Here is a 26,291-nt window from a genome sequence, read left to right as displayed (position 1 = left end):
GGGAGGCAAAGGCAAACTCACAGGCTACCTAAATAATAAAGGAATAGTAAGATGAACTCCAGTACCACCACCGCGTGGAGTACCATACGCCCAATAAAACAAACCAAGTCAAGAGAAATATGTCTGTAATGCATATTTTCTTGTTTGTTTACTTGTCTAGTGGGAAGTGCATTTACATGATGCAAAGTTCAAAAGGTAGAAAGAGGTATCCCTCCGAACCCCCCCATCCCTGCTTCTCCCTCTTGACCCCATCCCCGCCTCCCTCAGTCACTCCTACATCTTTCCGAGGCACATTCACAAGCAAACACATGCCTATCATTTTTGTCCTTTTCCTGCACCTGGTAGCATATATTACACGCTGTTCTGCGGCTTGAATTTTCCACATTGCAGCATAAATCAGGAGATCATTCCAAATCAGGACTTGAAGAGCTTCCTTGTTCTTAAAGGTGCTGCTATTTTGATGTAGAAAAGATAGTCTGCCCGGTTTTGTAAAAGTTGGACATCTAGGTTGTTTGCAATCTTGTGTAAGTATAAAAAAAGTGTTTTTGCGAGGCGCCTGGGTGGCTCAGTCGGTTGGGCATCTGCCTCTGGCTCAGGTCATGATCTGGGGGTCCTGGGTTCGAGTCCCACATCCAGCTCCCTGCTCAGCCGGAAGTCTGCCTCTCCGTCTCCCCCTCCTCCCACTCATGTGCTCTCTCTCTCTCTCTCAAATAAATAAAAATCTTTTAAAAAAAGTGTTTGCTAAAAGAGATTATCGGGTATATACATCATTTCTCAAATGTAGGTATATATGTAGTACAAAATCCTAGAAATGGAATTTCTGGGTCAAAAGCATGTGTACATTTGGCATATGTAAAATTGCCTCCCCGTGTAGAAGTTGTACCAATTTATGCTTGCATCAGCGAGTCCACTGATGTGTGAGAATGCTCACTTTCCCTCCCTCTCGCCAACAGTGTGTTGATGAACACTTTTACCCTAGCCAATCTGACAGGTGAGAAATGGTACACTCGTGTAACTTTAATTTCTGTTTCTCTCGCTCTCAGTAAGGTTGAGCATCTTTTCATATTGTAGAAGCCACTTATATGTCCTTTTCTGTGAACTAGCTGCTCCATTTTTCTATTGGAGTTTGGTCTTTTTCCTATTGATTTGTATGCTATACTATATATACACCCTTCTTTCTCAAAATACCGCAAGCTTCCTTAGACCACATCGTACCCACATGCTATACTATATATACACCCTTCTTTCTCAAAATACCGCAAGCTTCCTTAGACCACATCGTACCCACATGCTATACTATACTCTCGAGAAAGTCACAGGCTATCCTGACAGGGCACAATGTCCAATTAGAGGGGCTCCCACTGGCTATGTTGTGACATTTTGAGGAGCAAAAACCTAAGTAAATGGGGCTAATGGAAATAATAAGTGTATCAGTTAGAATGCTTTCTGTTGCAAGTAACCAAAAAGCTATTCAAAATGACCCAGGGGGGTCCTGGGTTCAAGTCCCAGGGAAAAATCATTATCTCAGAAAATAACAAGTCCATAAGTTAAGTTGGCTCTAGGGTTGTTTAGTTCACTTGCCCTACAGCACCACCAAGGATGCAGGGTCTTGTTTTTTCCATCCTTCATGACTTAGCTCCTCGATGAGTCACCTCCTTGGCAAAATGGTGCTGCTTCTGCAACAATCCCATACAGACACAACAACACGCAGTGGGAAAAGAAGGACCATTTCTTCCTGCACCTTCCTTTTTAAGAGTGAGAGAGGCCAGGGCCACCTCTGTCAGCAACATGTTCAAGGTAATTCAGAGGTCTGTGGGGGCCAGCCAGCCTGAGTCTGCTCACCTTCAAAGTCACCTCCCAAAACTTACGCAGAGGTTAAGGAACTTTGGCTCTCCTCCGTCCCCAAGGGTCTTTCTGAATATGGGGAGGAGCCAAGGACCCAACTTGAAGAAAGCATCTCACATCTCTGACATTACTGTGAGCCATCCACAAGTTGGTGTCAGGAAATGTACTCACAACCTAAACCCAAGAGCTTGGTTCAATGGGGGGGTAGACAGCTATGAATGTCTCCAAAATGCACCTCCTGGATTTTTTCCAGGACTCGGTGTTACTGGTCTTGCTGGCATTGTTGGACTTGTTTTGGCCAGAGGTTCAGAAATAAAGAAGCTGGTGTATCCACCTGGGTTTGTGGGATGAGCTGTCTCTCTTCATTATCCACAACAAGCCATTCATCGTCTTCGTCCAGGTCAGTGGGGAGAAATTGTATGACTGGGGTTTACAAGGATTCATAGTCCTAGAAGATTTATAGAAGGAGAACTTTCAGATGCCAGAGAATGTGAAGAATTCACCTGGAAATAAGGAAATTACTCCATGTTCTGCCCATTTTAATCAGTTACAGGTAAACACTGGAAACTCTATGCAGTAAACCAGTATTTCCACAGAAAAAATGGCAGAGAGTCTAGAGGCTGCTTTCAGGCAAACGGGCTTGCATGATGGACACAAAGAGGGGCCACAGTGACCCCCTGGCTGAACACAGGCCCATCGGGGGACCCACCTCAAAATAGCCACAGGCCCTAACTGACCGATGGGCTACTTACAGCCAGGCACAGTTACCAAAAAGGGGAGAATTCCATACATCCCCGTACCTGCTCACCTTCCCCCTTTAAAAGCAGCCCCCACCCGCCGCCTCCTCGAAGACCGTCTCTCCTCTGCTGTCCTGCCCGCGCTCCCTTGCGGGGTAGTCAATGAACTTCTGTCACCTGTGTTCTGCCTCAGGTGAATTCATTCCCTGCCCGAGGATCAGGCTTCCACCTGATCCTCGCCCCACCTTTGGGGGCCTCCATCCAATCGAGAGACCCCCCATTTAGACGTTCAGAGAAGTCAGTACTGAATGTTGTAAATTGTCTTTCTTCTTCAGGAAAAACTATACTAGGCTTCTTTGTTATCTCCGGGGATGCTATGCTGCAAGTGGACTGATGGGAAATCCTTTTACCTAGAGAGACAGTCCAGCCTGAGAACTCCCCATTCTCGTGTTATTAGTCATGCACATAATTAAAATGCCAAGTAAAAAATAAAAATAAAAACAGGGGAAGCTTTCACAGAAACCATCCAGCAGCCTCTCCTTTTCTATTTTGGCCAAAACTGGGCACCAAACCCAAATCCTACAAGCTGGCAGGGGAGATGGGACCCTGTCATCCCCCCAGCCTTATCAGGATTTCCCCGAGCCACATAAGGATGGGCGGACGCACAAACACACGTGGGCCCCACCAGTAAGTAAACAGGGATAATGGATTAGGAAGTAGGCACCCAAAGGTGTCGGCTGCAATTAGTCTGGGAAAGACCTAAATTCATAATAACATTAAAAAGAGAAAAGTCACTGTAAATTGTTACCAAAAGGTATAATACAGAAGAGAGGGGCTCCATTTGGATTTTTTAAAGTTTCTATAGGTTTGGGGATGTTACTACCCGTGAAAGTGTGTGCTTCTTCTAAGAATACTTCCTTTTATAATGAACAGATATATGTTCATGCCCACTGGTAGATAGAAGAGGATAAAAACAGGCAACCGTATGTGAGCCAAACAGTCCTGGGAAAAATAGAAGCCGTCCCCAGATCAGCACACGTGGCTATCCATCTACCCGTGACAACCAGGAAGAAAGGAGGTCCAACCAGTCAACCAGGACTGGTGCCCATGCTCCATGATCAGGGAGAAAAGGAGTCCTGAGATGCTGAATTAGCTAATGTCCTCAAGAAGAGCATTAATGTGCAAACACAACCCTGCCCTCTCCTAGGAGATGAATCCACTAGATGCCCCCTCAACCACAGTAAGACATTAAGAGTGCATGCGTATTTCTTTAAATAATGCTAACAAAGCAAACCAGTATATCAGAATGACAGAACAAGGATTCCATAACTCTGGCCAGGCGAAACTAAAGGAATACATCATTTCAGGGAGGAAAAGACAGATTGAAAGTAACACCAAGAAAACATCAAAAGAAGTATTTTAGCAACTTTAAGAACGTATCTTATTCCTAGAGAAAAACGAGAACAAGCAGGAGCCAATGAAGTAATGAATTAAATCCATGATGTTGGTGCTTTAAAATAGATTTAAATATAATGACGGTAAGTCTTTAATCATCACCTATGTGTTCATTTTGCGTACCATTTAAGGTGTATTCAAAAGAATCACTATGGGCGCCTGGGTGGCTCAGTTGGTTAAGCGACTGCCTTCGGCTCAGGTCATGATCCTGGAGTCCCTGGATCGAGTCCCGCATCGGGCTCCCTGCTCGGCAGGGAGTCTGCTTCTCCCTCTGACCCTCCCCCCTCTCATGTGCTCTCTCTCATTCTCTCTCAAATAAATAAATAAAAAATCTTTAAAAAAAAAAAAAGAATCATTATGTTAAATATGTTAAATGATGTCAGTTTACATTGTTTAAGGAAATTTAAGTTTGCAACCACTGTTCAAATTTAACACTTATATTTCAAAGTTCTGTTTATAGATTACGTTTAATGTTTGGCATTAAATAAAATACACATGTGGGGGGAGGTTTCCTCCACGGGCAAAAAAATCCTCAAACTTTGAAAACCTTATCAACAATGAGCATAAACTTTGTCAAACAATAAGGATTAAAAAAATAAGTGTACATGGGGCATCTGGGCAGCTCAGTCAGTTAAGTGTCTGCCTTCAGCTTGGGTCATGATCTTGGGGGTCCTGGGATCAAGCCCCACACTGGGCTCCCTGCTCAGTGGGGAGTCTTCTCCCTCTCCTTTTGCCCCTCTCCTCCATCATGCTCTTTCTCTCTCTCTCTCAAATAAATAAAATCTTTAAAAAAAAATAAGTGTACACCAAAGCATTAGCAACGATTATCTCTAGGGAGTGGGAGAAGGAAAAGAAGGAACTTACATTTTTTACAAACTTTAGAATTTTTTTAAGTTTTTAGAAAAGCATCAGTTATTTTTGTAATCTCAAAAATTTAATCTTGAACAAAATTCAAGGCTATAAAATGCTATCATAAAAGCACTAACTATAATCAAGTGTGGCCATAAAGGGAAGCCCTGAAACTGAAGTTTAATTTTCTTTTATAAATACAATTCAGAAAAATCAAAATGTAGTGGATGAAGCTCATCATCTGTGGAAATGGCACAAACCTAATAATTTTCTTACAAATTAAAAATAGGGTTGAGGGGCTCAAGGCCGGCTCAGTCAGCAGAGCACGCGACTCTTGATCTCGGGGTCATGAGTTCAAGCCCCACCTTGGGTGTGGAACTTACTTTAAAAAAAAATAGTTAAAGAAGAAATAGGTGGTTGAAGAGTTGCAAAGACACTTGAAGGTCATTCACAGTAACTTGTGGGTAGATTCAGTGAGGTTACATTATGATGCAGTTATGACCTTGAGAGGTGAAACCCAGGCCATCTCCCCGCCTTGTTGAGTAGCATCTCTATGGAGGTTATCCTTTGCTGTCCACCATTGTAGGGTGAGAGCAGAGGGCAGATGACTTTCTCTTTAGCTCACGGATCTTCGGAAGGAGAAGAATTTCACTGGAGAAGCTATGCTTAAGGAAATATTCCTGAGAAATCCTACTCATCTCTGGACCTGATTTAGATGATGAAATTCTGGACTTCACACTGATGCTTAGATTAGACTTTGGCGTGCCAGGAGGGGAGACGAGTGTGGGAGGGATATGCATCACTGGGGACCAGACGTCATACAGGGTAGCCAGTCTTCAGAATAGCCCCCAGTGATCCATACCTCATGGTATGCACACCCTCCCCAAGTGTATCAGGGTTGGTCTGCACAAGCAACAGAATATGGCAGAAGTGATGGTTTATGCCTCCTGAAGCTAGGTCCTAAAAGACATCTCTCACTCCTTCCCCTCTCTCTGTCTCTTCGACTGCCTTTCTAGGAGAAGTCAGCTGCCATGTCATAAGGACAATCCAGAAAATCCATGGTGAGGTCCTCATGACAAGGTTCTGAGTACCCCCTACCCCGAACCAGTGAGGAACTGAGGCGCCCAGCCAATAGCTGTGTGACGGAGCCATCTTGGAAGCAGTGCATTCAGCCCCGGTCAAGCCTCAGATGACCACAGCCCCAGCCGGCATCTTGACTATAACCTCAGGATAGACCTGAGCTGGAACCACCAGAGACTCTCAGAAACTGTGTGAGATAATAAAGGTTCGTTGCCCCCAAGCTACTGAGTTTTGAGGTAATAGTATCGCGGCAATAAATAACTATGATGGTCCACATACTTACTTTCTGAATCTTCAAAATCATAAGCTTCTGTAGGTCAAAAAACATTCATGATGAACTTACCGCTTACCAAATTAGTCCTCACTCAGATATTCCTCCCTTATTAGCACCAGATACCAACCTTGCCCATCCAACTGGCTCCCAGGGAAACTCCCCAAGTGCTGAAGAAGAGATTTCACCAAGACCATGGAAGCGTTGTTAGAAAACTGATCTATCAACAAAGCAATTGACAAACAATGTTGATGTTGCAAGAAGGGCCACCTTCCTGGGATAATTCAGACAGGGGTTGAGCAGGGTTTTCAGGGACCCAGTCAGTATGTGGCACATCAGCTGCAATCAAAGGGACAGGCATGGACACCCAGAAAAGCTCTTCCACGCAGGTGATGTCCATTTGTCCTTTCTGTGTGCTCCCCTCTGTCCCCGTGTGACAAGAGATGGTGTCCTCAAATCAAGGGCAGAGGGGACCTTGGATGCTGACCCTGCTCCTCTCTGCGGCCCCTCCCAATCCTCATGCGTTAGTTTTCCCCCATGGCCATCACCTATGCATGGAAGCCCTTCCCAATCCCTTTGTGTCAGAAATCCAAAACCGAGACTCAAATACAGTAAGGCCCTCCTGAAATTGTGGAAGGAAATGCCAGGACCATAAAAACACATATGTTAATGTTGTACTTGACAAGTTATTATTCCATCCAAGCAGAGCCCAGCAATATAATTTAATGGGTTATATATATTGTTCCCAACAGTCATGGAGAAAGGTAGAGGGATTTGAGAAGGCAGAGAGCTTGCTGAATGCTCTGTGCTGCATCATGAGTTTCTTCTGATAAACCTCTGGACCTTCCATTAATACTCTGAAATGCTTGATGTGATGTGACTTCGAGTGAAGGAACTGAATTTTGCATCCAAGTTTACTGAAGGGCCACCCAGAGACTCCATATTGGGTGCTGGGATGAGAGGCAAGAAGTATATCAAGGCCACTAGTCTGAAGACTCCCCCAGAATTTTGGGGGAAACTTTTGGATTTCTCTAGGCCACGAAAATTGGGGGGGACGGAATAAGAAAATTTCCCTTAGGATGTTAAGGACAGGGATGTCCCTAATTGACCTTGATGCTACATTTTGAGGTTCCATCCAGGATCGTTTGAACGAAGGCGGTGTAGCCAGCTACATGTTGGTCCTGAGTCAGGAGGGCACTCCCCCTACTATTGCCAAATCTTAGATTACTGATGCCAGGTCATTGATCCTAATCCCACACAAGTCTCTGAGGTCCTGGGAAATCCACTTCAAAGACAAGGGGGAGTTGTGTAACTGCCCTGACATCAGCCTTAGCCTTCAGGGAATGGATGAACAATCTCAAATGGACTGTTCCAAGAGTAAGCTGTGTGCATGTCATTATGTGAACTCAGAGCCTCTGAGCCTAAGAAATTCTCTGGCGAAATAACAACATCCAGTATTTCCCAGCCTCTGTAGGCACCCCATTCCTTAAGAGAGTAGAGGTTTTCAGGAAGCATTTAAGCCATGCTTAAAATTGATCTGCCTCCACTCTGTTCCTTCTGCTGAAACAGGATTCCATTGTCTAGTTGAAGGACGCTGGGTTGTTTATATTTTTTGGTCATTATAAATAAAGGCGCTATAAATATCGTTGCTGTGTGAAACTAAGTATTCACTTCTCTTGGATAAATACCTAGGAGTGGGGTCGCTGGATCATAGGGTAAGTGTATGTTTGACTTTATAAGAAACCGCCAGACAGTTTTCCATAGTGGTTGTACCATTTTGCATTCCCATCAGCGTGGAAAGAAAAAAACGTCACCCAAATGAGAATAAACAGAGGCTATTTATTCAGAGCTTGCCGTATTGCAAGGGAGTGGGCCACCATCATTTGCGGTTGGCGGAGACTCAAAGGCTGGCAGGGTGGTTGGAAACTTTACAGTCGAAGAAAGGGAAGGCTTCAGCTCTCTTCTGATGGGAGGCGGCTGGCATGGGAAAGCTGTAAGCAGACTAACCAGAAACGGGACATCCTATGTGACTGGTGAGGGGGGTAGGAATTTGTCTTTCTCCAGTTGGTGCTAAATTGGAAGTAGGGGCAAAACTCAGAGAAGCTGGTAGTTATGGGCCAAATCGGGACTATTCGGGGCCAGTTGCTCAGAGGTTGTGGTTTGGCTTTCTGGACTGGGGGCTACAGGGGTTGCAGACCAGAGTTCTATTTTTCTATGTCCTTCTGGCCATTGTCCTCTGGTAGCCAGTCTCTCGCCAGCAGTGTGTGAGAGTTCCAGTCGCTCTGCGTCCTCGCCTGCACGCGGTGTTATCAGCCCGGGGGAGACGGCGGTGGGTGGCGCCCAGCCTTGTCCAACAGGTGCACAGTTGTGTGCTATTTTGCCTTTACTTTGCATGTACATTCTGCTAATGACTCACTATACTGAGCATCCTTTCATGTCCTTATCTGACATCTGTCTATCTTTCTTGGTGAAGTTCCTGTTAAATTGTTGCCCATGTTTTGTTTAGCTGTTTATTTTCTTATTGTTGAGTCTGAAGATACCTATCATCTATCTATCTATCTATCTATCTATCTATCTATATCTAGAATATATATATATATATATCTAGAGTAGATATATATCTACTCTACTCTAGATATATATCTACTCTACTCTAGATACATCTACTCTATATATATATATAGATATATAGATATATATCTAGAATATATATATATATATTCTAGATGTCAGTCTTTCATAAGATGCTCAGTTTGCAAATGCTTTCTCCCAACGAGAACTGTCTCAGGAAGCAAGGGTGACTTTTCATCTCTTAACAGGGTCCTTAGCAGAGCGTACGTGTTTGATTATTTGTTAAGTATTTATAATTTTAATTATGGGGATGTACACTCTATCAGTCTTTTCCTTTTGTGCATTGTGTTTGCCTTTCTCACAAAAGGCCAAAAGACTCTCTCCTATGCTTTCTTCTAGAAGTTTTATTATTTCATATATTTTATATTTAGGTCTGTGATTCGCTCTGAGTTAACTTTTGTGTGAGGTGTGAGGAATGGTTCAAAGTTGATTTTTTTAAAGATTTATTTATTTATTTTAGAGAGAGAGAATGCTGGATGGGGGAGGGGCAATGGAGAGAATCTCAAGCAAACTGCGCTGAGTGTGGAGCCCAATGCGGGGCTCAATCCCACGACCCTGAGATCATGACCTGAGCTGAAACCAAGAGTCAGATGCTCAACTGAGCCACCCAGGTGTCCCAAAGTTGATTTTTTTTTTTAAGATTTTATTTTGGGGGCACCTGGGTGGCTCAGTTGTTAAACGTCTGCCTTTGGCTCAGGTCATGATCCCGGGATCCTGGGATCGAGCCCTGCATCGGGCTCTCTGCTCAGCGGGAGGCCTGCTTCTCCCTCTCCCACTCCCCCTGCTTGTGTTCCCTCTCTCGCTGTGTCTCTCTCTGTCAAATGAATAAATAAAATCTTAAAAAATAAATTAATTAATTAAAAAAATAAATTTAAAAAAAAGATTTTTTTTTTTTTTTAAGTAATCCCTATATCCAATGTGGGGCTTGAACTCACAACCCCGAGATCAAGAGTCTCACACTCCACCTACCCTGGCCGGGCGCCCTAAAGTTGATGTTTAAATGTGATGTCTCTGATGTCAGTTCTGATATTGCTAACCTGTCACTTGTCTGTTTTCTAGGTCATGACTAAAGGTTTATGGATTTTATTGATCTTTTCCAAGAACCAGCTCTCAGTTTCTCTGATTTTTTTTCTTTATTCTGTTTTTTAATATAAGAGCTGATTTCTGCTCTTATCAGTAAAACCGATCACTATATAAAAATCACTACAGCTTTATAGTATAATGTGAAATCTCGAATGTGATGCCTCCAATTTTGCTTTGCTTTTTCAAGATTGCTTTGGCTATTCAGGGTCTTTTATGGTTCCATACAGATTTTAGAATTGTTTGTTCTAGTTCTGTGAAAAATGCTGGTGGCATATTGATAGGGATTGCATTAAATCTGCAGAGTACTTTGGGTAGTATGGACATTTTAACAATATTTCTTCTTCCAATCTATGAACATGGAATGTCTTTCCATTTGTTTGTGTTGTCTTCAATTTCTTTCATACATGTTTTATAGTTTTCACAGTACAGGTCTTTCACCTCTTTGGTTAAGTTTATTCCTAGATACTTTATGATTTTCAGTGCAATTGTAGATGGGATTGTTTTCTCAATTTTTCTTTCTGCTGCTTCATTATTAGCGTATGGAAATGCAACGGATTTCTGTATGTTGATTTTGTATCCTGCCACCTTACTGAACTCATTTATAAGGAAACCTAGTTTTTCTAATATTAATATTGTCACTCTATTTTTTCTACTAGTATTTTCATCGTATATCTTCTTCAACTCCTTTATTTTTAACCTATTTATGTCATTATATTTACAGTGGATTTATTTTTTTTATTTTTTATTTTTTTTTATACAGTGGATTTATTATAAACAGATTATACTTGGGTCTTTTTAAAATCCATTCCGATCATCTCTGTCTTTAATTGGTATTTTAACCCATTTACATTTGATATAATTATTAATATGGTTGAATTCAAGTTTATAATTTTATTGCTTTCTGTTTGTTCTCTCAGTCTTATGTTGTTCCCCCTTTTCTGTCTTCTTTTGGGGACATTGGGGTATTTTTTAGTATTGCATTTTAATTTACCCATTGGCTTTTGGGCCATCTTATTTTGTATTATTTAGGAGGTGCTATAGGAATTATGATAGACATCTCTAATCTTTCACATTCTACTTAGAGCTAATATTTTTGCCACTTGAAGTAAAAATAGCCTTCCAACCATGTAAGTCCCTTCATCCCCTTTTATGTTATACTTGTCATATAGACAACATCTACATACATGCAGCACCCCACCCAGACAATGTACTAATTTTTGCTTTAACAGCCAATACATATTTTAAATAACTGGAGACAAAGAAAATAGTTAAATATACTACGTAGATATGTACCATTGCTGTCGCTCTTCCTTCATTCCTGAATTTACAAGTTTCCCTCTGGTGTCATCTTTCTTCAGCCTAAAAGAACTTCCTTTTTCATTCCTTGTAGAACAGGTCTTATGACAACAAATTCTCATTTTCTTTCAGCTAAAAATGTATTCATTCTGGGGCACCTGGCTGACTCAGTCATGGAGTGTGCAACTTTTTTTTTTTTTTTTGTAGTGTTCCATGATTCATTGTTTGTGTATAACACCCAGTGCTCCATGCAGAACGTGCCGTCTTTGATACCCATCACTAGGCTAACCATCCCCCCACCCCCCTCCCCTCTAGAACCCTCAGTTTGTTTTTCAGAATCCATCATCTCTCATGATTCATTGGAGTGTGCAACTCTTGACCTCAGGGTCATGAGTGTGAGCCCCACATTGGGTGTGAAGATTACTTAAAAATAAAATCTTTCAGGGGTGCCTCTGTGGCTCAGTCAGTGGAGTGTCTGACTACTCTTGACTTAGGCTCAGGTCATGATCTCAGGGTTGTGAGATTGAGCCCCACGTTGGGCTCCAGGCTCCCCGCTCAGACTTGCTGGAGATACTCTCCCTCTTCCTCTGCCCCTCCCCCCACTCTCAGTCCCACTCTCTCTGTCTCTGAAATAAATCTTTTTTTTAAATAAAATAAAATCTTAAAAAAAATATAAATAAATAAAAATGTCTTCATTTTGCCATTATTCCTGAGGGATTTTTCACTGGAAATAGAATTCTGGGTTGATAGGTCTTTTCTTTAAATACTTGAAGGATTCATTCAACAGTCTTGTGGCTTCTTTGCTTCTAATGAGAAACCCAAAATCATTCGAACTCTTGCTCTGAGTCCTTGTTCTCCAGCAACTTTAAAGAGGGGCTTTTTTTCCCCCCCCTCAATCTTTGATTTTCAATAATTTGTTGTCTGGACATGGCTTTATTGAGTTCATCTTGTTTGGGGTTTGCTGAGCTTTTTGAATTTGTCCATTTTTGTCATTCACTAAATTTGGAGAGTTTTCATCTGTTATTCAAATATATTTTCTGCACCAAATTTCTTCTCTCATCTCTTTGTGGGACTTTGGATTGTTCCCTAGACATTGTGAGACTCTACGTCCTGTGAAAATCCTCTGGAGGATGTTGATATTTATTGGTTTGTTTTGATTTAGCAGACAATTGACCTGCTTAGGTTCAGACATCAAGCTCTGCCTCACCGTCTGTGAGCTGTGACTTCAGTGTTAATGGAATTTCCAAAGCCTTTGCTGGGCTGTCCTACTCTGGGTCTGTCCTATGCACACACAGCTCTGTGATGAACCCAGGATCTGGGTAAATCCATACACACAACTAGGGCTTCCTCTGCTCCGGCGCTCTTCTCCCCAAGATGTTCCCTGCCCTCTTCAACCTCCAGGGATCTATTTTTACGTCCTCTTGCTTGAAAGAAGGGGTTTCTCCTCAAGGGTTGGTCATCTATGCTGCCAGACCTCTGCATGACGGGGCTGCCCCCGGGGCCAAGTGGAGAGAAAACAAAGCAGAAAAAGTCATGGAGCCTTGCCGCCCACAGTCCTCCACCATCGCATCTCCCTTTTCCAGTTCCTCCAGCCAAAAACGTGGGTTTTCTCAGTTCTAGGGGCCCACGCCACGACTCTGTGACTCCAGCCTCACTGGGCCAAAACCAAGAGAGGAAAAGAGAAAAATTTTTTAAAAGGGAGAGTTACTGCCACACCCCCGAGCTTGAGGGAGCTTCTTTTCTTAGTTCTACGGCCAAAAAAACAGAGTTTCTCTCCATATCTTGACCGTTCCTCCCTGCTGTACAATCCCATACCGAGGCCACTCTCAGGTCAGAGTCAATATACACGAGCAAGGAAGCAGGGAAAGTCCCCTGGTGACACATCATTCCTCCGGTTTGGGCTCCTGTCCCAATCTGATGCCTTTGTTGACTTCACAAGCTCCTCAGGTAGTCAGGTGCATTTGGATTTTGTTCAGTGTTTAGGGCTTGCCAGAGGCTATTGTTACATTGTAATAACATATACATGCAATGGATGAGTGTTGAAAACATGGTGCCAAGTGAAAGAAACCAGACATAAAAGGACACGTATCACATGATTCCGTGTATGTGAAATGCTCAGAAGAGGCAAATCCATAGAGACAGGAAGCAGATCCATGGTTTCCCGGGTTTGAGGGGAAAGGAAGAAGTGTGGGGGTGGGGAACGGGGCGGGGGGTGTGGCTGAGAAGAAACTGCATGTATGGGTTTTCTTTTTGGGTGGCAGAATGTTTGGAAATTAGTGGTGATGGTTCATAACTGTGGATAAACTAAACACCACTGAATTATATACACTTTAAAGGGGTGACTTTTATGGTATATATTTGGACACCTGAGGGCTTTTTATTACTTATTTTCAACCAGTGTTGTAGTCTACATGAAGGTAAATTTTAAGAATTCCCAGCTGTACACCTGACCCAACTATACATGTTCATTTCAAGGCAAATTCAGTAGCAGTTTGGAATTCAAGCTGGCTTCTGATACGGTTTGTCCGGAACAGATTTCGGTAGCAAGAGTGGGGTGCTGTTGAAACAAAACCCCAAGGCATGGAGTTGGCTTTAGGACCAGGTGTTGGGCAGGAGCCTACAGCCTTCAGGGAGGCGGTTGGTGGGAGCTTGATGGAAAGTCAGAAAGGTATTACTGGAGAATCCAGGAAGGGCTTATGAAAGTAGGGGAAGTCTTGTCATGCATGAAGTATCATTGCATAATAGTGGGGACTCCGTCCTCCCACAGTACCCTGGAGAGTGGGAACTGTATCTAGTAAACTCTGTGATGCAAGGAGGCCCTCAGACAGAGTACTCTCGCCCCCCGTGATAAAATGCAGGAGGGGAGAGGTTAAATTAAAGATGAAATGTTATGTATGAATGACCCAGGGCTTGCTGGGCTCAAAACTAGATCTCTTAGTCTCATCCACTCCAGATGAGCAACAACACCAAAATTAAGAAGATGTCTTCTGGGCAGAGACCCACTGCAGGGCATTTTCGGGAAAACACATTCTAAGGAGTAAGCCAAAGGTGTAACTGTCTGATAATGGTTAAGACCTCAGAAAGATTCAAGGTGGGGCCTCAGACAAAGGCCTTTAAGGATCTTAAGGGTAGGTCCAGCAAAATTTCTCTGTTAAAATAATAGGGCTTTTAAGAATGTTAACGGTAAGGAGCCCCACGCTAGAAAAAGGGTTATCACGGAGGTCTGCATATGGACGGTGTCTACTAGACTGGATTATAACTGATGCATACGACACCCACGAAGTTTTTTGTTTCTTTTTTAATTATATGAGCTTGAACTGAAAAGAACAGAAACAAGACCAACAGAAAAGAGAACACTGGACCCGCAACCTTCTATAGGTGAGAATCAGGCTAAGAAAAGGACTCACCTACGAACATGGGCTACTATTTATGGGAAAGGAAAGATGACCCACAAGAGGAAAGCCAAGAGCCACGGTGGGAGCCCTAATCCAGTAGCCACACCTGAGAGACCACCCACACCTGGATGAGACCCCAATTTTAAGCTGTTGCCAACATGGGATGAGAGTACTTTGCACATGGGAGGGGTGTGGGGTGCGCTCAGGGGGTGGACTGTGACGGGCTGCGTTTTTCCGAATATTTCCACAGCGCTATGTAACATCCCGCGTGCTCTTCTCTGATACCGATACTCTTCTCGCGGAATGGTGGGGTCTAGCTCCCCTTCTTGTGTACCTGAGCAGACCTCTGTGCGTGCCTCAGCCACAAGAATAGGATGGAAGTGATACCCTGTCATTTCCAAGACTAGGCCGCGGCAGGGGAGGCCCAGGGCCCACAGAGACATGCTGTGCTCAGTCTCCTCCTCACCCGGGGCCAGAATTTGTGTAGCAATCTTTTAGTGATAGAAAATCTTTTTTCAAGAGAGAACAAAACAGGGTAAAGGGATAAAGATTCTCTTCCTTCGGCAGCCGAGGGAGGCAGTTCAAGGAAACGTAACCTAAAGTACAAGGGCCGGGAGGTTTCAGCCGACTTCCAGGATACACATATCGACCAAAAAATAACATAGCAGATGAATGAATAAATACTTAATGACAGCTCAGTTACTGACATCTTTCTGTCTCTTTGTAGCCAGAGAATGCATTTATTGTTTGAAATGCAGGATATTTTTCACTCCGAATCTTTCAAAATCAAAAGAAAGTTAACTATTCGGCTACATGATGCTAAGCTCAGAGCTAACGCTGTTACCTAATGATGCGGTCTCTTGACAAAAAGAGAGATGAGGACATGATAAAGTGACCTGACCCTGTGTTTTCTTGGCAGACAAACTGTAAAAATCATCATGTATTTCAAGGAAAACCAAATTCAGGTGCGAGCCAAAGATGCACGGATTTTTTTTTTTTTTAAATCAGTGGGTGAACTCCGACTTCACAAGCTGAAAACTTTTAGGGCTGTGTGAATATCGGCAGGCCAACCTTGAGACAAAACGAAATCCTTCATCCGGAACCCGAAAATGCAGGAAGGAGCGAGCGGAGCGGAGCGGAACCCTCTCTCAGCCAGCATCTCACGGTTTTCCAAGGAAAACACGCCTGAGGCTCGGCGGGAGGCACGGCGACCGCCCTGCAGTGGGGCCCCCGCTGCGTGGGGCTCAGGGAGGCGGCGCGGTTAATTGGAGAACTCCAGAGTTCTTTGTAAAGCCCGAGTGTTTTAATGCGGGAGTGAGGTCTGGGAAATCGTTATAAATGAAACATGCCACGTAGAAAATGCTTAAAAATCTTTAAAAAAAAAAAAAAAGTGAAGGATGAAGTAAGAACCTGAGACCCCACCCCCAAACCCACTACGACATAAGGAATGTGTGGCTGTGGAATTTTGGAAACACCTGGGATTCAATCTCAGGTAACCAGAGCCCCAAGACTCTAAGAGACTAAATTAAGCAAAACCCTTTTCAATGTTCTAATTGAAGACAGATTATGTTCACAGGAAAAGGAGCTGGAAGAATAGGTCAGGTCACACATTCACCAGGATCTCTGACAAACGTCACCACCTGAAGGGTCTGCGAGGACGGAGATGGGGTCTTTGTGCCAGGAGCATTTCTTTTTTTTTTTTTTTTTTTAATATTTTATTTATTTATTTGACAGAGAGAGACACAGCGAGAGCAGGAGCACAAGCAAGGGAGTGGGAGAGGGAGAAGCAGGCTTCCCACCGAGCAGGGAGCCCGATGCGGGGCTCCATCCCAGGACGCTGGGATCATGACCTGAGCCGAAGGCAGACGCTTAACGACTGAGCCACCCAGGCGCCCTGCCAGGAGCATTTCTAACACATCCACAAATCTTAGGATTCAGGGATTGGAAGGAGAAAGCACGCTAGCTTGACTGCTGAGGTATCCCTACCACCGATTTAGAATGTGCCTTGAGTTTCACGTAGGGAAGATGCACCCCGTCCCATAAGAGCCTAGACTTCTCCTGAAGAATGAGTTCACCCGGGGAGCAGCCTGTCCTGGAGGGTGGTTTCCAGAGTCCTGCTGTGGCGCTCCCTCCTTCCATCCTGCCCCCATCCTTGGAGACATCGCACGTCCACCCACTGATAGGAAAGCTTTATCTTGGTGCTTCTGCTGACCTTGTTTCCCGAGTCCCAGACCGTTCCCACTTTAGTGCTCATAGATGCAGGCTGAGTTGAAGTACACCCCACTGCGATCCTTTAGTCTGTGGTCCCTGAGCAGAGGAGGAAGGGAGCCCTAGAAGAACCGGAGCCCCTCCCTCCCCAAGGCGAAGAGCAGAGGGTGGGTCAAGAAGTAGGGTTGTGGAGAGGTCACTACAGCCTCCTTCAACACACAGCACGTGGAATATAAAATAAACATTTCCCCACAAACGATACATCCATCCACTCCATACTGGGCCTGGGAAAGCCGACCTTTATAATCACGATGAGGGCATTTCTCAGTCCAAAGAGATATTACAAATGCTTCTGATAAAGAATGGATGATCCAACCCCTTTACACCCCTTCGTCCTTAAGCCCCACTGCGACAGTGAAGGAGTATTTTAAACATATAAACCCACAAGAATAAAGACAGCAGGAGAGGCAACAACCAAAGATGAAAGATGTCAACCAATTTTGCCGCCTGGGAGCAGTCAAGAGCTGCCTGCCATAACAGACTAGAAAAAGGTGAAAAACCAGACGGATGGAGGGAGCAGAGCTGGGTTTCTAGAACCCCGAGAAGCAAGCCAACTGCTGACACAGAATATCCTGAAAAGGCTCCGAAATCGAAGGCGCCCGGAACCTCTGAAGGCACGGATAGAGAGTAGGACTGGACACTGGAAAATACGCTCAAAGTCGTTAAGGGCAGGGGATCTCTTCCCCTCCATCTGCACACCAGGTGTGACTGGGAGCCTGGGTGCCATTCTATGCTGAAAACAACCCACCGGACGGGGGGACGCCCAGCCCCCCCACCCAAGCTTCCAGAACACCAGCACACGGGCTGTGAGACAGAGGAGGGCTCCTGCTCGAGGAAACAGCACGGCCAGGTCACACGACCTGCAAATACGAGCACAAGTCAAGCAGGTCCGCACCTGGTCCCCTTCCGCGAAGCCCCCCAGCACAGAGTCCCACGGCTGCGCATGAGTCTCCAATCAGCGTCTCCAGGGCCTTGCTTCTCAGAGGAAAGGGGGGCGAGCACCACCAGCTGTTGGAGGGAAGTTTCTAGGGTAAGATACAGAGACCAAGCGAGAGGGGAACTTGGAGAAAAGTGAGACAGGAGGGAGCTGAAGAAAGTGCTCTAAAAAAAAAAAAAAAATTATCGGGGCGCCTGGGTGGCTCAGTGGGTTAAACGTCTGACTCTTGGTTTCGGCTCAGGTCATGATCTCAGGGTTGTGGGATCGAGGCCCCCATCGGGCTCCGTGCTCAGCAGGGAGTCTGCTTGACACTCTCTCTCTCCCTCTCCCTCGGCTCCTCCCCCCACCTGCTCTCTCTCTTTCTCTCTCTCTTAAAAAGAATTATTAAAATCAAAAGAGAGATAAGATATCGCAGCCACAAAACAAGAACAGGAACTAATCTTTTTAAAAAGGGCCATTCAGGGAACAGAGATGAGCCCTTGGAAATAAAAATATGATAGCAGAAATGAAAATTTCAAAAGAAGGGTTGGAGAAAGTCATGAAATTTCCCAGAAAGAGATAAAGAATAGTAAGATTTCCTGAGTGGAAGAGAAGACAGGGAAAGGTGAGGATAACTTACAAATAAGGGAACTTTCTAGAACTGAGAGAGTGTTAGTTGCAGATCGACACAACCCACCAAAAGCCAACGGAGCGAACACAAACACCTAGGCCCAGGCACACCACTGGGGGATTTCAGAATGCTGGGGACAAAGAACAAATCCTAAAACCTTCCAAAGAAAATGTTCTTAAAGCAGGTCACAAAGTGCCTCAAAATAACATCAAAACCTCTGAATGGCAACACTGGAAACTAAGAGAAATGGGAAAATGTCTACAAGATCGTGAGGGGAAAATAATCTCTCACCCCCATACGCGACCAAATATTCGATCAAGTGAGATTATTTCCAGACAGACAAGAAGTAAAAACATTTCACATCCTACGCAGTCTTTCTTAAGAAAGTGTTAAGAGGATGTTCTCCATTGAAATAAGGAAATAAACCAAGAAAGACGAAGGCATGGGACCCAGGAAACAGAGAAGAGGTGCAGAGAATTCCCAATGACGATGGTGAAGGAAGGTTCCAGAATAACAGTTGAATAGTGGGCCCAGGGGCACCTGGGTGGCTCAGTCAGTGAAGCGACTGCCTTCAGCTCAGGTCATGATCCCGGGGTCCTGGGATCGAGTCCCGCATCGGGCTCCCTGCTCAGCGGGAAGCCTGCTTCTCCCTCTGCCTGCCGCTCCCCCTGCTCGTGCTCTCTCTCTCTAATGAATCAATAAAATCTTTTAAAAAAAGAAATTTAACAGCTGAAAGAATACTCTTACTAATATTTTGCCCATGTTGGAATGTCCTCACTTGTCTCAGTAATTAGTCTGTTTCAGCTGCTTGTGAATTTCAGCCTCGCCACCCCCCCCCCCCCCCCCCAGGTCACAGGTGCCCTCCTCCCACCCCCGAGCCCACCTGTGTCAGTTCCTGGGTCCCTAAGGCAGGGGCCACCGCACTGTCTCCTGGGTCGTAGCCGGAACACCCGATTCTGGGGTTAGTCCTCACCCCTTTCTTCCTCTCCAGTCGGAAGCAGGAACAATCCCAGCTGACAGGAGATTTACAGCCTTTAACTAACAAGGTGCCTGTTCCTGAGAAGGCCGTAAAGCCCAGGTGGTGGCGGGACTGACAGGCTCTCAGGCTCCCAGCAAGGATCCCGCCCCGTGCCTGGCCACGTGGTCAAGGGTGGGGACGCTCGGCCACCGGGATGCACACACACACACACTCTCTCTCCAGCAACCTGCTTCTGTTGTTGGCCCTCCAGCCTCCACGGAACCCCGAGGCCCGCACCCCAAGAGACCTCTGAACTCAGGGGTGACACGTGTGCCCGTGTAACAACATGGCCGGCGCTCGAGTGAGCGGAACACGAAGGAGGGGTTGGGGAAGCCAGAACCTGTCTGGACAGCAGGTGCAGGAAGAGAAAGTCTGGGACTGTTTACAGCCTTGCTGCTCTTAGCAGGCATCACCAATGGGAATCGGAGGAACAGGAACAAACAGAGAGCGGGGCGGTGTTGGGGGGGAATCCACCCTATTCCTGATCTTGTGTTGTGACGTCTCTATAATAACTTTAAAATACACCTACATATTAAATTTTAATTTATATTTAGTCAAAGTAGGCCACCATTCATTCATTCATTCATTCACTCATTCATGGAGGCATACTTCCTGTTTCCTTCCGGATTCATTGTTCTCTGGACCCGCTATTTACCTGTCATTCTGGAACCCTCCAGAGCCGCTGTTTAACATTCTGGAACCTTGCGGACCTGCTATTTAACTGTTATTCTGGAACCTTCCGGACCCGCTACTTATTATTTTGAAGATTTTATTTATTTACTTATTTGAGAGTGAGAGAGAAATCGAGCACAAGCAGGGGGAGAGGGAGAAGCAGACTCCGCACGGAGCAGGGAGCCCGATGCGGGGCTCGATCCCAGGACCCCGGGATCACGACCTGAGCTGAAGGCAGACGCTCAACGATTGAGTCACCCAGGCGCCCCTGCTGTTACATTTCTGAGCTGACAATTTTGTCAGACTGTGGAGGAAAATGTCTGCAGTCTGAGATACTGTGTAAATATTCGGGGCTGTGCAAGTATTTAAGGGTGAAGAAGCAAGCGGATACAATTTACTCTCGCGGGAGAAGATACAGAGCAAGTGCGCGAGGCCGATTACCACTATTTGGCTAATCTAAGGGAAAGGGTTCTCACCGCTGTCTGTTGTACTGATACTGTTAACTTTTCTTATTTTTCAAAATTTCTTTAAGTTACAAAGTTCTACAAATTCTTTGTAACTGAAGTACTTGGTTTGCTACAAACAATCCAGGTGTGAATGTCAGAAAGTCCTGCTTCTGGGCTCCCTGAGGGTCAGGGGGCGGGGGGTTGGTGCAGTTCCTCCACCTTTTTCTGCCCTGCACGCCTGCCCCCGACCCGGATGCGCGAGCAGCAGTGCCCCCTGGCACCTTGTCTCCCCGCCACCCACCCCCCTCCTGGGGCTCCCACTGTGCCGTTCTCTTTCCCAGGAGACGGAGATCTGTGTGGAGGGGGGGGCTGTAGCCGCGGCTCCAGCATGTCCTCCCCCCCCGCCCCCCAGGGCACCTGTTGGAGCCCAAGTGACCTCCTGGCTGGTTGACAGGGACTGGAATGGTCCAAGTGTAAATGCACTCAGATTCCTGGTGTTTGGGACCCCAAACTGTGGCTTTAGCACTGTGCCAGCACACGGGAGCTAGAGGCCAAGCCCAGCGCACCCTGGCAGGGATCGGGGAGGCGAGGAAGTGCAGGGCAGAGCGCGGGTCGTGGCCTGGGAAAGACGCGTACATCCTGGGCGCAGGGAGGCCAACCCCAGGCAGCTTCCTCTTGAACTCGGACCACACAGCTGCAGTTACTTCCCGTCCGCGGGCGCGCTCTGGGCTGCGCATCCTGCTGGGGACCGCAGAGAAGTGCCTCACACACCAGGCCCGGGCGGAGGGTGCCGCAGACGGGCCACTCTGCAGGGAAATCCACTGGGCAGGCTGTCGGGAGGTCACTCGTCCCTCCCTAGGGCCCAGGCAGAGAATCAGAGAGTGAAGGGGAGAGGGAACCAGGCATTCGGGCTGCAGACCAAGGGGACCCTGGGAGACAAAGGCCCAGGCAGGGGACAAGGGCCAGTGCGGTTCCAGGGGCAGCCCCAGGCCATCCTTCTGTTGTTCCACTGGGGCTCTGAGGAGGGGGAGGGCCGCAGCAGACCCCAGGCGGGGCGAATGGGGGAGCCCCTTCAGATGGCCAAGGAAGGACAGCTTGGTGACGTCCGTGGCCAGTCCCCTCCCTCGATGCACATGGATGGGCTGGGGCAGGGCGCCCTGCGTTTTGCGGAGCTGATCACGTATGTTGTAGGTAAGGTCTGCTTATCTCCCACTCGGGGCTCCTCGGGGCACTGGGGCCTGTGTTTGGGACGCCCCCAGGGCCCTGCAGGGACTCCGCCTCAGCCACCCACTCCCTTGTTCCAGTCACTCGCTCCTCCGTGCAACAGTACTGAGCCCTCGGGGCAAACCACGGTCCTGCTGAGCAATACATACCGGCTGGTGGGGAGATACAAAGGGGTGGGCTGGGGAGCAGGGTAGGGCTTGATCAAGACAGACGGGGCAGGAGGCAAGCTTAGCAGGAGGTCCAAGACCTCTGAAAACATCAGCTCGCTGTCCCTGTGAGTGACGGCCAGGGCCCAGACCCTGAGTTCTCTCTGGGGAACTGTCTCCCTGGAGGTGGTGGTAGGAACCGTACGTGAGGCTGAGGGGCCGCCCTTCCCCAGCATACAGGACCCACTGAGAACATGAGCAGGGCAGAGGCCACTGGGTGGCCGCGGGGGCAGGGGACCCCAGGGGCAGGTGGGTGGCCACAGGCCCTGGGTGGAGAGGCGATGGTGCAAACCCGGGGTCCCCTCACTACACCACCTGCTCCTCTCCCCTCCCCGTGCAGAATCTGGCTCCTCCCCTCTTCTCCTGGGGAGCAGGGCCCCCATCAGCCTTCTGAGACTGCTCTCCCTGAACCCACTGATGGGGGACAAATCCCACAGACATTTCTCAACAGCATGGTTTTCCCCTCCCGTTTGAAGCTCTTCTCTCATTTTCTGGGACATCAGCCCTTCGGTGGCCTCTTCTCTCCCCATTAAGGGTTCCTCTTGCCCCTAAAATGTGGGTGTGATCAGGGTTCCGGACTCTGCCCACTTCTCTCCCTCCAATCACATCCATCCCTGGCTGCCCGGCACTCCCTAATCTCTCTGCCACCCTGGACCCTACAACCCCCCCGCCCCCCCGCCGCTGCTTGTTCTCCTGGAGGTACTGCTCACTCGGTGCCGGACTCAGTGCCAACACCTTGAATAATGTATTACTTCCCCAACGCCTGCAACCCTGCTTATGGGCCATAGGCCTTTAATAAACCCAAAACTACTCCCCTCTTGGAGACAGGCCCTGCCATTTGGGGGATTATCTACAGTTCCCAGCTCCGGCTGGCCCAAAGCCCATCTCTAGAGAACAGTAAGCAGGAAGGACACTGGCCAGAGGCTACGGCCTGGGGCAGGCACGTGGCTATTCCTGGGGACAAGCAGACTCAGAGACTGCTCCCAGGTGAGGCCCAGCCAGCCTTTAGCAAGGGCCCCCGAAAATGAGGCGTTCATGACTACCTGGCAGCCCAGGCCCGGACCGCCGGCCAGAGGGCACTCAGATGCCAGGGAAGCCTGAGCTCCCATTCCCGCTGACGGCTACTGCCCAGAGTCACCTTCACCATCCTCCACTGAGACCACTGCACATTCCCTGAACAGTCTCCCGGGCTCCAGCTCTCCTCCTGCCAAAGCCCACGGAAAACAGAGCTAGTCACTTCTCTCCACGAGGTTCAACGTTAAAGCCACGCCGGCCACCTGGAGAACAGAGCCCAAACTCCTGACACAGCTTCCCAGGGCTCCACGAACCCGAGCCAGCGTCCCCATGCCTCCTCCTTCCGTCCGCACCTGCCCCCGCTCCAGCCGTGGACCGAAGTCACCTGCAGGAGCCAGGCTCTCCCGCCTCGCACCGCCCACCCATCTCTGAAGCCCCCTGTCTGCTAACCACAGCCTCTCCCTCCGCCACAGAGGAGCCCAAAGACAACGAGCTCCTGATCCCAGACAACCAGCTCCTGATCCCAAAGACAACCAGCTCCTGATCCTTATGAACCGCTCCCAGGCAAGCACACGACAGCCTTCCCGCTCGGTGTCCGGTGAAAACGTAATACACAGCTCGAGACCCAAGCCCCCAGCTGCTTACAGCTGCGCACACCGGGGAAGGTCTGGGGCAAACACGGGGACACACCCCAGAAAGGACTCGCAATTCTGTTTCTAGCAGTTGGTCCCACACACCAATACTCGTGTGCACACGTCATCTGTACACACGTACACGCTTGTTTGTTTTGTGGCAGCAAAAGCCAGGGAACTGCCCTGGAGATTCGGCAGCCAGGATGGTTAAGTAAAGGACGGTAGACGACACTCCAGGCAGAACAAGGAGACTCTGTATGAACCGGCATAGAACCACCTTCAAATTCATTGACAAGATCCTCAAACGTTAACTGGATTTCAACCACTTCTACACCGTCCACCCCCAGAGACTGGCATCCCTGTTCCCAGCCTGACCCTCCTTTGCATCCACTTTCCAAGAGTGGTCAAGTGCTGGTCAAACAGAACTCCTACTGAAAGGGGAACCTCCTGCACTGCTGGTGGGGATGCAAGCTGGTGCAGCCACTCTGGAAAACAGTGTGGAGGTTCCTCAAAAAGTTAAAAATAGAGCTACCTTACAACCCAGCAATTGCACTACTGGGTATTTATCCGACGGACACATAGTGATTCGAAGGGGCACCTGCACCCCAATGTTTATAGCAGCAATGTCCACAATAGCCAAACTATGGAAAAGAGCCCAGATGTCCATCGACAGATGAATGGAGAAAGAAGATGTGATGTATATATACAATGGAATTATTAGCTAGCTATTAAAAAGAATGAAATTGTGCCATTTGCAACTACATGGATGGAACTAGAAGGTATTTTGCTAAGTGAATTAAGTCAATCAGAGAAAGATAATTATCATATAATCTCACTCATATGTGGAATTTAAGAAACAAAACAGAGGATCATAGGAGAAGGGAGGGAAAAATAAAATCAGACAAAAGCAGAGAGGGAGACAAACCATAAGAGGCTCTTAACTCTAGGAAACAAACACGGTTGCTGGAGGGGAGGGGGGTGGGGGGAGGGGGTAACTGGGTGACGGGCAGGAAGGAGGGCACGTGATGTACTGAGCACTGGGTGTTATATGCAGCTGATGAATCACTGACCTCTACCCCTGAAACTAATAATACACTGTACGTTAACTACATTGAATTTAAGTTAAAAATCTGAAAAAAGCAAAACAAAACAAAACAAACAAAAAAATCTCTAGTACGTGGTCTGCCCAAAGCCTCCCCGCCCTCCCCACTCGCCGCCCCCTCCTGCTCCCAGCCTTCCACCTGTCTGACCCCATCCCCTTTCTCCATCCCACCAGCCCCCCTGCTTTCCTTCCACACCCCAAGAACGGTCCCGATTCAGGACGTCTTTCCTGCTGTGCTGGAGGCGAGGAGACAGCCCCCCCCCCCAGCCCCGCACTGCCCTCCCGTCATCTCCTTCTGGCCCTTTATTCACCATCCCTCTCTGGAAGACCCCCTGGACTGTCCTACCTAAAACACACGAGCAACGTGTGCACACGTGCACGGACACGACGAGATCCCCCCCACCATCCTAAAACGCACGTACACACGCGCAGATTCACCCATGCACGCACACACGCACACACGCATAGGATGCACGCACGCACGCACACACGCGCGGACGCGGACAGACGCCCCTTGACCATCCTAAACTCATGCACACACGCGCACGCACACACGCACGCGCACCCAAGCACGCATGCACACGCGCCCAGGTGCAGTAACACGGTGGGCACGTGGGCGCTCTCTGTGGAAACCCTTCCACCTTCAGTATCTGAAAATTCTCATCAGATGTTGAAAACACGCCCCCACACCCCTATTCCCCCGTCCCCGCCGCGCACTCGGCACCCACTCGCACGCTGTGCCCGTCTGCTGCCTGCCCCCCACGCAGCGCCTGGACCCTCAGCCCCATGGGGGGGGGACTTCTGCCCTCCGTCCGGCTGATGAAACTGCCCTATCGCTATACTAACGTCAAACCCTCATCTCGACATCGTGCCCTAACCATGCACACGACCGCGAGGGGAAACTGGCCGCCCCCGCCCCCTCTGTGCTCTCTCCAGAATCTCCCGTGATCTGGAAGTACTTCCAAAATACGTATTGAGGAGAAAGCAGCGCCTACTACGTAACTGGTACTCAGTGTCTGTTAAGGAGCAGATCCCGCGACTCGGTGAAACGGCTTCATCCCCAGCGACAACGAAGCACCCTCTGGGAATACTGAAGGGAAGGCCGTACAGGTCTGCGTGTGCGCGCACGCCCCGGGCCCCGCGCGCGCACCCGTCCCAGAGCGCCCACACCAGGACCCACCCGTGCACCTGTCGCCGCGCACACACCCGCCCCAGAGTGCACACCTGCCCCTGTGCTCACACCCGGCCCCAGGCTCGCAGCCGTCCCTGCATGCACATCCCCGTCCCCGCACGCACACATCCGCCCCCCCCCCGCCCCGAGCTGCTCCAGGCTGCATTCTGGGGGACTATGGCGGACAAGCAGGGACGAGAAGGTCTTGCAACCAACCGCCGGTCCCTGCTGAGTGCTGAACCACCTGAATGTATTATCTACGCAAAACACAACTTTATCACAAAATTTCTGTCCCATCCTCCTCCTCGGGGTCATTGTCTACTTTATCCACGTACACTTTCCAGAATTC

The 26,291-nt window shown here is 47.8% G+C and overlaps 1 pseudogene; it reads left to right on the top strand.

The window, feature by feature from the left end:
• The first annotated feature begins 1,788 nt into the window (after window positions 1–1,788).
• On the top strand, window positions 1,789–2,425 carry LOC116649140 (annotated as a pseudogene).
• The last annotated feature ends 23,866 nt before the right edge of the window (window positions 2,426–26,291 follow it).

The sequence above is a fragment of the Phoca vitulina genome, unplaced genomic scaffold, assembly GCF_004348235.1.
Source record: "Phoca vitulina isolate PV1807 unplaced genomic scaffold, GSC_HSeal_1.0 scaffold47, whole genome shotgun sequence".
In the NCBI taxonomy this organism is placed as follows: Eukaryota; Metazoa; Chordata; class Mammalia; order Carnivora; family Phocidae; genus Phoca; species Phoca vitulina.
Note: the sequence above shows the minus strand (reverse complement) of the source record. Positions and strands in the feature narration are given on the sequence as shown.